Raw genomic sequence first — 11803 nt, 5'->3', positions numbered from 1 at the left:
TCTTACAGGGCCCCGTCATATAGACTTCCTTGAAAATTAGCTTCCAGCGTTATTGGAAGGCGTTCCTTTGGCCACAAGAATGGATGTGTTGTTTCATCATGGCGGGGCCTCGCACGTTCTAGTCATCATGTAACGCACCATCTAAACCTAACATTCCTAGGAAGATGAAGCGGCTTCAGTGGTGAGGTTCTTGGCCACCAAGGTCCCCAAACCTTGTTACTTTGCAGTTTAGTGTGTGTGTGTGTGGGGGGGGGGGGGTGGCGGGGGGGGGGGTCAGTGAAAGGCGAAGTCTATCAAGAAAAAGTAAACAGAAGGAAGAATTGAACACTTGGATGATGAGTAGTGTTCATAAAAGAACGCCAAGGCGACCTCAGAAGAGCTACAAGTAGTGTTGCCAACGGAATTCGAAGGGACACTGAAGTCGGAAGTGTAATTTATGAAAACCAACTTTGAACTTAATTGTTCGCCTTTGCGTAACACCTTCTGTAAGTATTTGCTTAGCCAGCAGCCTTACCGCAGTGGTAAAACAGGTTCCCGTCAGGTCACCGAAGTTAAACGCTGTCGGGCTTGTGGAGGACTTGAATGGGTGACCATCCGGGTCTGCCGTGCGCTGTTGGCAAGCGGGTTGCACTGAATCCTTGTGGGGCCAACTGAGGGGCTACATGGCTGAAAAGCAATGGTCCCCGGTCACGAAAGCTGACAACGGCCAGGAGAGCGGTGTGCTGACCACAGCATATCCGCATCCGGTAACGCCTACAGGCTCAGGAAGACACGGCGATCGGTCGGTGCCATTGGAACATCCGAGGGCTGTTCAAACAGAGTATTTGTTTAGGTTGCATTCTAATAGTTGTATTTCTATTGCCAATGAAAACTGGACATGCGGTAGGGGGAATGTTTTATTCGAAGTATTCTACACTACCATAACCTAAAATATTTACTATTCCTCTAAAAACAGCCTGTATATACTTTTGACGATTCGAAATTCAGTCAATGAAATTTGTCTTAATTTACTTCTACTAGGCACATGGCAACAATACAGTGGCACACTTATCTTCCCGAAACACACAACACAGGGCATCCACTCTGCATAGAAAGTGCCCAGGAGATACCAAACATTTTATCAGGGACATTATAAAACATGAACACGAACCCCACTGAAAATTTGGGGTTGCTCAGGCATATTTTCTGAGTATTTTGTTACAAGAGACACATGGTCTCCGGTGGTTCGTCACAGAGTAATTGTATTTCGTTTAATTTCTTTCCACAATTTGTCTTCGTATCTGTATTGCACTGAAAATATCTGCCCAAAAGGGCAAGTGTCGGAGGTATGCACAGTTTGTCTTGTTTGGAAACAAAATAAAAATGGTTCAAATGGCTCTGAGCACTGCGGGACTTAACATCTGAGGTCATCAGTCCCCTAGAACTTAGAACTACTTAAACCTCACTAACCTAAGGACATCACACACATCCATGCCGGAGGCAGGATTCGAACCTGCGACCGTAGCGGTCACGCGGCTCCAGACTGAAGCTCCTAGAACCGCACGGCCACACCGGCCGGCTTACTGATGTAGTGCCTCTGCTCATTAGCCTCATTACTCTCGCCATCTTCCCAATTCCCATCAGAGTACGAGCTTTTTATTCACACTCACTGAAGGGATCATTGGCCGTCATCGCCTCAATTACATATACACACCTGGAAATGGAAAAAAGAACACATTGACACCGGTGTGTCAGACCCACCATACTTGCTCCGGATACTGCGAGAGGGCTGTACAAGCAATGATCACACGCACGGCACAGCGGACACACCAGGAACCGCGGTGTTGGCCGTCGAATGGCGCTAGCTGCGCAGCATTTGTGCACCGCCGCCGTCAGTGTCAGCCAGTTTGCCGTGGCATACGGAGCTCCATCGCAGTCTTTAACACTGGTAGCATGCCGCGACAGCGTGGACGTGAACCGTATGTGCAGTTGACGGACTTTGAGCGAGGGCGTATAGTGGGCATGCGGGAGGCCGGGTGGACGTACCGCCGAATTGCTCAACACGTGGGGCGTGAGGTCTCCACAGTACATCGATGTTGTCGCCAGTGGTCGGCGGAAGGTGCACGTGCCCGTCGACCTGGGACCGGACCGCAGCGACGCACGGATGCACGCCAAGACCGTAGGATCCTACGCAGTGCCGTAGGGGACCGCACCGCCACTTCCCAGCAAATTAGGGACACTGTTGCTCCTGGGGTATCGGCGAGGACCATTCGCAACCGTCTCCATGAAGCTGGGCTACGGTCCCGCACACCGTTAGGCCGTCTTCCGCTCACGCCCCAACATCGTGCAGCCCGCCTCCAGTGGTGTCGCGACAGGCGTGAATGGAGGGACGAATGGAGACGTGTCGTCTTCAGCGATGAGAGTCGCTTCTGCCTTGGTGCCAATGATGGTCGTATGCGTGTTTGGCGCCGTGCAGGTGAGCGCCACAATCAGGACTGCATACGACCGAGGCACACAGGGCCAACACCCGGCATCATGGTGTGAGGAGCGATCTCCTACACTGGCCGTACACCACTGGTGATCGTCGAGGGGACACTGAATAGTGCACGGTACATCCAAACCGTCATCGAACCCATCGTTCTACCATTCCTAGACCGGCAAGGGAACTTGCTGTTCCAACAGGACAATGCACGTCCGCATGTATCCCGTGCCACCCAACGTGCTCTAGAAGGTGTAAGTCAACTACCCTGGCCAGCAAGATCTCCGGATCTGTCCCCCATTGAGCATGTTTGGGACTGGATGAAGCGTCGTCTGACGTGGTCTGCACGTCCAGCACGAACGCTGGTCCAACTGAGGCGCCAGGTGGAAATGGCATGGCAAGCCGTTCCACAGGACTACATCCAGCATCTCTACGATCGTCTCCATGGGAGAATAGCAGCCTGCATTGCTGCGAAAGGTGGATATACACTGTACTAGTGCCGACATTGTGCATGCTCTGTTGCCTGTGTCTATGTGCCTGTGGTTCTGTCAGTGTGATCATGTGATGTATCTGACCCCAGGAATGTGTCAATAAAGTTTCCCCTTCCTGGGACAATGAATTCACGGTGTTCTTATTTCAATTTCCAGGAGTGTATATGTGGCTTCTGTTTTTCAGACATGTCTGAAAAAACCTACCGTTCCTACTTGCTGTTGGCAACAGTAGTGCTCACTTTTCTCTTCGTTCTGAGGCTTGTGATAGGTGCTGCTTGGTTCTGTCTTATGTAGCGTTAATTGTTATACGTTCTGCAGTGATAACTCTGATGACATTTTTAACAATGCCTGTAAGGGAACAGTTCTATATTTGTTACATACTGACAAAACAGATCGAACACAGTGTAATATAAGTGTTTTTTTTCTGAGGACTGTTGCACTACTCTGTTTTTTATTATGTACGTTTCGGTGATAGAGCGTATTACGGGCTTCTTCACTGGTGTGAAGATATTTGCACAAAACTGTACTTCACATATGGACAAATTGTTGTGGCCAGCCGGAATACAAAAGAAAATCGATACTGTGGCGTAGCTTGGTAGTTTAGCACACAGTGCGGAGTCTTAACTTGGCACCTCACCACCCCCCACCAAGCCCACAAAAAACATCAAATTTTCTTTTTTGTGGATACAGTGTTTGATAAAAGTGATTAAATAAGCAAAGTATAATGACAAATACTTTGTAAACAGTTTTTATGAATTCCAACTAACACTTAAAACCCAATTTTATAATTAATACAGCTTAATTGATTGTTAATGAAGTAGTATAAATAACGAAAGATCATTTTAGTGACACGTGACTTTTACATGTAGCTTAGTCTTTTGCATCTATCTTTCTCATCCGTGAGTTTTAAAATTGCATCAGAGTCGATGCCGCCAGTTTCACTGTCTCCGATTGCTAAAATTGCCGAACTAGAGAGTCGTGATTGTCTCTTAGCTATTTCAGTGGACCTAAGGTAATTGTTAGTTAGTGCCAGTTTTGAGAAACTCCTCCCACACAATGATGCCGGATCACACAAGGTTAATAAAAATCTAAACGCCAAAATGAGGTTGAGGGCAGAGTCGGAGAGTTCATATTCAGCCGCGGACTGTAAGAATTTTATAGATGTCCAAGCAAGAGAGTTACTTCTTTTGGAAATTTGACAGATTGTAGAAATCTTCTTAGGGGTGGAACTTCTTCGGGAATATCATCTTCAGAAATAACATTATAACTGTCGACTAAGCTTTTCACAACCGCGAGAAGTTCCGTTCCTGAGGCTATTAATCAGTTTGTTGGGCTCTAAAACAGTAAAACGATCTCATATACGTTCCATGGTTTTGCAAAATGTATCGATTTCTTGCTGAAATATGTCGGTGCATTCTAATACTGACCTTCCGTCTTCCTGGTGCAAAGTCAGCGTCTTGTCAGCAGGCTTGTATCAAGGCATCATTTTATTCTTCCTGATAGTCTTGCTTTCTTCAATTTTGCTTTCCTCCACAGCAATACCCGTATCGTGACATGTTTCCTTCGAAAATCGAAGTGCTTCGTCAAAATTATAATTTCTCTTGCCTTAAAAATTTCAAACTTCTCATCTTAGTAATAAACATTCCGAAGCTGTCTCCATGGATCTGTGAATAGCTTGGAGTATGGTTGACTTGTTTTAGACAGTTCTCTATAAACACAAAAAGTGAGATCACAAAATACACGCAACAGAATTTGAGCAGCCCCTCTGGTTTCTATAGTTACCAAGGAATCAGACAGTTCCTCAGTGGCATTGATAATGTTTGTAAAACAGTGAAACACAAGCTTAACAGGTTCGTAGCGACTATGCCATCGTGTATATGAACGTCTCTAAACTGTAACGCCAACGTTTTTCAGGATTTTACATTGGTGGGAATACGCTGATTAAAGCATGTAAGCGATTTAGGAAAACCACGGAAAACCTAAATGTGGATGGCTACACGGTGATCTGTACTATCATCCTCCCGAAAGCGAGTCCTTTGTGATGACTATTGCATCAGCTTGCTCGGTGTAACTGTTCTCTTGGTAATTAAATTTCTTCCTAAGATTTTTCATTTTTCAGCAAAAACTTGACGTTTTTCTCAGGTTTCGTGGTTTCAAACTTTCGGACTGAGTTTCCACCAAGCTTCAAAACCAGCAACAAGTTTAGATGCAATGATCAGTTTTACGTCTGTTTTAAAGAGGCTACAGAAAAATCGGTACAAACTTTGGTTTTTAGTTGAGTATACCATCTAGATTCTCAGTCTTGTCTCAGCATTTGGCTGCTATAGTACTAATCAGACATCAACTGTCAGTTAGCACCTTTCGACTTAGCCTTATAGTCTTTTCTGTTAAGTGAAATAAATGGTCCAGCGTACTTTTGAAAGCCGGCCGCGGTGGCCGTGCGGTTCTAGGCACGTCAGTTCGGAACCGCGTGACTGCTACGGTCGCAGGTTCGAATCCTACCTTGGGCATGGTTGTGTGTGATGTCCTTAGGTTAATTAGGTTTAATTAGTTCTAAGTTCTAGGGGACTGATGACCTCAGATGTTGAGTCCCACAGTGCTCAGAGCCATTTTGTTCTTTTGAAATGTTTCACTTACTATTTTAATTAATTCAACCCTCAAATTTTTCTGTAACAGAAAAAGGCCACTGAGAGATGTCTATCTTCATCTGATGCGCCATCTTACAACTATTTTCATTTACGTTACCGTTATCTAAAATATTTTCTACATTTTCTTTGAGCTCTTCAGTTTCTTCGTGACTGTCCTCTGTAACTGGTTTTTCACTTTCGTTTCTTTGACAGTTTTCTGTTATCTACAAATTCATCCTCGTGAATGACATAGTTTAACATCTTCTTCCGTGTCATTTTGATCTAGCGAGTTCTGAGTAATTGATACTGACGTAGAAGGTTCAACAAATTTCAGCATTGAGCTAGCCATCGATGGACTTCCAAAACTTTGGCCTTCTGTATTTTTTTCTTTGCTGTGGTCCACTTACAAGGGGAAAGCCTCAGACACGGCCAACCGATTCGGCTCAAATTTGGCAGCTCGCTTCTGTAAAATCTAAAACGAAGGACTCTAAGATATTTTGGGTCAACACCCCCACAATTTTGAGAAAGTCACCCCTAAAGGTTACGACGAGCAATGGACTCAAAATTGGAGCGATCGATAGATAATTGTAAATAGAGCATTTTTCATCATCAGGTATGGGGTTCGAAAACGCAAACTTTTCCAGAAATCTAGGAAAGAAACTTTTACAGCTGGCGCTTCTGTAACCACATGGTAAACGCTTTTCGCCGACAGCGTCAATAGCGCAATGACCTAGGTAACTGGCTTTAGAATCTCGAAGAAACCTAGCGAATGTTATTCTTTTCGTTTGTATTTTTCCAAAAAAATGGTTCAAATGGCTCTGAGCACTATGGGTCTTAACATCTGTGCTCATCAGTCCCCTAGAACTTAGAACTACTTAAACCTAACTAACCTAAGGACATCTCACACATCCATGCCCGAGGCAGGATTCGAACCTGCGACCGTAGCAGTCGCGCGGCTCCGGACTGAGCGCCTAGAATGTATTTTTCCATATCTCAATTGATAGGGATAGGAGGGTTAAAAAAGTAAGTAAATCAATAAGGAATGATAATAATAAGGTAGGCAAACTAATTTCCCAAATGCCGTGAGTTAGTAAAGTATTAAACTTTTAAGCCTTGTCACATGAAAACAACTCCGAGTAAGAGCGCTGCGAATTCCTCACGAGGGATCACACATAGCCAACCTGCCCGCATCTCGTGGTCGTGCGGTAGCGTTCTCGCTTTCCACGCCCGGGTTCCCGGGTTCGATTCCCGGCGTGGTCAGGGATTTTCTCTGCCTCGTGATGGCTGGGTGTTGTGTGATGTCCTTAGGTTAGTTAGGTTTAAGTAGTTCTAAGTTCTAGGGGACTGATGACCATAGATGTTAAGTCCCATAGTGTTCAGAGCCATTTAAATATAGCCAACCGCGCGAAGCTTGTTTACAGCGAGGCACGGGACGGAATGCACGCGGGGAGAGTTACTTTGTCCCGGTTGCCTCTTCGTCATATCATAGTTGTGAACCTGGAAGAATGAAGGTGTCCAGCACGAACCTTATAGAAGCCAATCGGAAAAAGTTGTTTTCCGTCATTAGGCTGCCGCGAACCTCGCGGATACATGTAGTGATTTTTTCATCGTTAATGCGCCGAATGAAATACGTTTTGTGAATGAATAGTGTTCTTCCGTAAGTAACATATGACGAGCACTGTATGTAGTTTGTAGTAATTATGTCGTCTGTTTATGCCGTAGTAACGAGTTATTGTTTGTTGTGTCATATCTTTCAGGTGCATAATCTGAATAATCTAGGATGTACAGTCTGGAACCGCGCGACCGCTACAGTCACGGTTCGAATTCTGCTTCGGGCATGGATGTGTGTGATATCCTTAGGTTAGTTAGGTTTAAGTAGTTCTAGGGGACTGATGACCTCAGATGTTAAGTCCCAAAGTGCTCAGAGCCATTTTTTGAGGATGTACACCCTTCGGCTAGGGCTTTATTATATAGTTGGGAGCCTGTAACAGACGAAGGCAAGCGGGAAGCTACCGACGCTGTGTTTTGGTTTGTAAAAGTGTTGCAAGAAAGATGCATTATCAATGTACTACCGGAAGCAGGCAGTTCTGTTTCTCGGTGTTCCAGATTGATAGGAGCAGCTATCGTCGAGCGATTTTTGGAGCTGACGAACGAAATAACTTTTGTTGAGACTGGAGTACTACACCATGAAGACGAAGCAGAAGGTGATTCAGTGGAAGATATCCCGACTAGTGAATCGCAAAATGGTCATAACACTTTGGAAATCTCCACGTCACTGGGAATAAGCGCTTCATCTGTTCCCGATGAGTATTACGAACCGGTTACTAAACGATTGAACTACGGCGCTATGTCCCTTGAAGTAAAAGTAAAGGCGGTAGCGCTAACTAGGAATCATCCAAATTGGAACTTATAAACACTGCAAAAGAATGGAGCAACAACAGCTCTGAAAAGGAAGGAGGACTTGAAATTGTGGGAAAATTATATTGTTAAAGAAGGGACAAGATATGACAAATACCAGGCGATAAATAAGTAGACATACGACCGATATGTCGAATCTCGTCGTCGTAACGAGAATGTAACAACGAGAATACTTCAGGACTTGGCTGCAGGTGCAACGCTTCAATATACGGCCTACAAGGATTTTACGTTTGCTGCACCATTATCTTGGGCATGAAATTTCAAATCTGAGCATAAAAATCGTCAACGGCACATCACTAAATACGTCTCTCATGAGTAGGTACAAAATATAGAAGATACACTCCTGGAAATGGAAAAAAGAACACATTGACACCGGTGTGACAGACCCACCATACTTGCTCCGGACACTGCGAGAGGGCTGTACAAGCAATGATCACACGCACGGCACAGCGGACACACCAGGAACCGCGGTGTTGGCCGTCGAATGGCGCTAGCTGCGCAGCATTTGTGCACCGCCGCCGTCAGTGCCAACCAGTTTGCCGTGGCATACGGAGCTCCATCGCAGTCTTTAACACTGGTAGCATGCCGCGACAGCGTGGACGTGAACCGTATGTGCAGTTGACGGACTTTGAGCGAGGGCGTATAGTGGGCATGCGGGAGGCCGGGTGGACGTACCGCCGAATTGCTCAACACGTGGGGCGTGAGGTCTCCACAGTGCATCGATGTTGTCGCCAGTGGTCGGCGGAAGGTGCACGTGCCCGTCGACCTGGGACCGGACCGCAGCGACGCACGGATGCACGCCAAGACCGTAGGATCCTACGCAGTGCCGTAGGGGACCGCACCGCCACTTCCCAGCAAATTAGGGACACTGTTGCTCCTGGGGTATCGGCGAGGGCCACTCGCAACCGTCTCCATGAAGCTGGGCTACGGTCCCGCACACCGTTAGGCCGTCATCCGCTCACGCCCCAACATCGTGCAGCCCGCCTCCAGTGGTGTCGCGACAGGCGTGAATGGAGGGACGAATGGAGACGTGTCGTCTTCAGCGATGAGAGTCGCTTCTGCCTTGGTGCCAATGATGGTCGTATGCGTGTTTGGCGCCGTGCAGGTGAGCGCCACAATCAGGACTGCATACGACCGAGGCACACAGGGCCAACACCCGGCATCATGGTGTGGGGAGCGATCTCCTACACTGGCCGTACACCACTGGTGATCGTCGAGGGGACACTGAATAGTGCACGGTACATCCAAACCGTCATCGAACCCATCGTTCTACCATTCCTAGACCGGCAAGGGAACTTGCTGTTCCAACAGGACAATGCACGTCCGCATGTATCCCGTGCCACCCAACGTGCTCTAGAAGGTGTAAGTCAACTACCCTGGCCAGCAAGATCTCCGGATCTGTCCCCGATTGAGCATGTTTGGGACTGGATGAAGCATCGTCTCACGCGGTCTGCACGTCCAGCACGAACGCTGGTCCAACTGAGGCGCCAGGTGGAAATGGCATGGCAAGCCGTTCCACAGGACTACATCCAGCATCTCTACGATCGTCTCCATGGGAGAATAGGAGCCTGCATTGCTGCGAAAGGTGGATATACACTGTACTAGTGCCGACATTGTGCATGCTCTGTTGCCTGTGTCTATGTGCCTGTGGTTCTGTCAGTGTGATCATGTGATGTATCTGACCCCAGGAATGTGTCAATAAAGTTTCCCCTTCCTGGGACAATGAATTCACGGTGTTCTTATTTCAATTTCCAGGAGTGTATACAGAAAGTGGCGGCTCTTTTCAGCACACAAACGGCGTCACTTATGGCCGGTTTTAATCGTGATCATGTGATCAACACCGATCAAACAGGATGCGAGTATCGGGTGAACATTCAACGTACGTTATTGTATAAGGGAGAAAAACGAACCCTTGTCGCAGTTGGTAGTAAAAACAAACTAACACATTCGTATATGGCGAAATATGCCATCACAGCCTCTGGAAAAGTGTTGCCTAAGGTTTTCCTGTGTTTACAAGAAACGAACGTTACATTTGGTCCTCGGGTAATCAATCGTTTAACCGACTCGTTGAAAAATGTTTACATTACCTGCTCCAAATTCGAGAAACTGAGGAATGCGATTTACAGAACATTTGTTGATAATGTTTTAAAACCATACGTTTCTGATAACAAGTTTTGTCTAATACTGGATTCCTGGAGTGGACAAATTAATACTACAATATATGAAACAATGTTTATAGATGGCGAGGGTCAGGCGACGTACACAGTAATCGTAATACCGCCAAACTGCACACCTGTGTGCCAACCTTGTGATGTTTATTTCTATCGCCAGGTTAAAAACTTTATTTCCAGGCTTCAGAATTGCAGTGTGCTTCTGGAAACCCAGTGGGAATTGCACAAACGCACGGATGCAATAACTATCCACAGCACAATTCATATGAACTTTCAGCACCGATTTTTCAGGCAATTATATCGTATGCGTGGTACACATCAAAATTAATTCCCGAGAAAAATATATTTTTAAATGTAAACCAAGTTTGTTTTCCGCCGACTCTTCGGAAGGAACAGTGTAGCTGTCGAAAGATTGAATTCATCAGATATTCTTGGTGCCGTGAGTATATTTGTTTCGAATGTTTGTATGACAAGTACCATCCATCTATTTGTTCGAATAAAAGTAAGGAAACGTAATAGTGACTGGAAGAGCCATTGTAAAGTGACCTGGTGTAACATTTTAGTTGTTTACTATCCCAAGAGGTTTGAGAAATTTATGTGCCTACCTTATTATTGTCATTCCTGATTGATTTTCTTACCTTATTAATCCTCCTATCCCTATCAATTGAGATATGGAAAAATTCAAACAAAAAGAAGAACATCCGCTAGGTTTCTTCGAGATTCGAACCGATTCCCAGCCGGTTACGTTGACCGTTGCGCTATCGGCGCTGTCGCCGAAAAGCGTTTACCATGTGGGTGCAGAAGCGGCAGTTGTAAAAGTTTCTTACGTCAATTTCTGGAAAAGTTTGCGTTTTCGGACTCCATACCTGATGATGAAAAATGCTCTATTTACAATTATCTATCGATCCCACCAATTTTAAGTCGATTGCTCGTGATAACCTTTAGGAGTGATTTTCTTAAAAACACGGGGGTGTTGACCCAAAATATTCTAGATTCCTTCGTTTTAGGCTGTACACAAACGACCTGCCAAATTTGAGCAGAATCGATTGGCCGTTTCTGAGGCCTTCCCATTGTTAGACGATTTCGTTTCATATTTGTGTATGCAAGGTGGTCCATTGATAGTGACCGGGCCAAATATCTCACGACATAAGCATCAAACGAAAAAACTACAAAGAAAGAAACTTGTCTAGCTTGAAGGGGGAAACCAGATGGCGCTATGGTTGGCCCGTTAGATGGCGCTGCCATAGGTCAAACGGATATCAACTGCGTTTTTTTAAATATAGGAAGCCCCATTTTTATTACATATTCATGTAGTACGTAAAGAAATATGAACGTTTTAGTTGGACCACTTTTTTCGCTTTGTGATGGATGGCGCTGTAATAGTCGCAAACGTGTAAGTACGTGGTACCACGTAACATTCCGCCAGTGCGGACGGTATTTCCCTCGTGATACATTACCCGTGTTAAAATGGACCGTTTACCAATTGCGGAAACGGTCGATATCGTGTTGATGTATGGCCATTGTCAATGATGGTGCCCAAGTAGGTGTTATAGCTGCTGTCCCGGCTAATCCGCACATCAGGAGCAGACCAATTGCGCGAGAATCGAGAATCTCAAAAACGTCGGTGTTGAGAATGCT

At 45.8% G+C, this 11803-nt stretch overlaps 1 pseudogene; it reads left to right on the top strand.

The window, feature by feature from the left end:
* The first annotated feature begins 500 nt into the window (after positions 1 to 500).
* LOC126185938 (5S ribosomal RNA) lies at positions 501 to 619 on the top strand (annotated as a pseudogene).
* Positions 620 to 11803: the final 11184 nt, after the last annotated feature.

The sequence above is a fragment of the Schistocerca cancellata genome, chromosome 4, assembly GCF_023864275.1.
Source record: "Schistocerca cancellata isolate TAMUIC-IGC-003103 chromosome 4, iqSchCanc2.1, whole genome shotgun sequence".
Taxonomy (NCBI): domain Eukaryota; kingdom Metazoa; phylum Arthropoda; class Insecta; order Orthoptera; family Acrididae; genus Schistocerca; species Schistocerca cancellata.
Note: the sequence above shows the minus strand (reverse complement) of the source record. Positions and strands in the feature narration are given on the sequence as shown.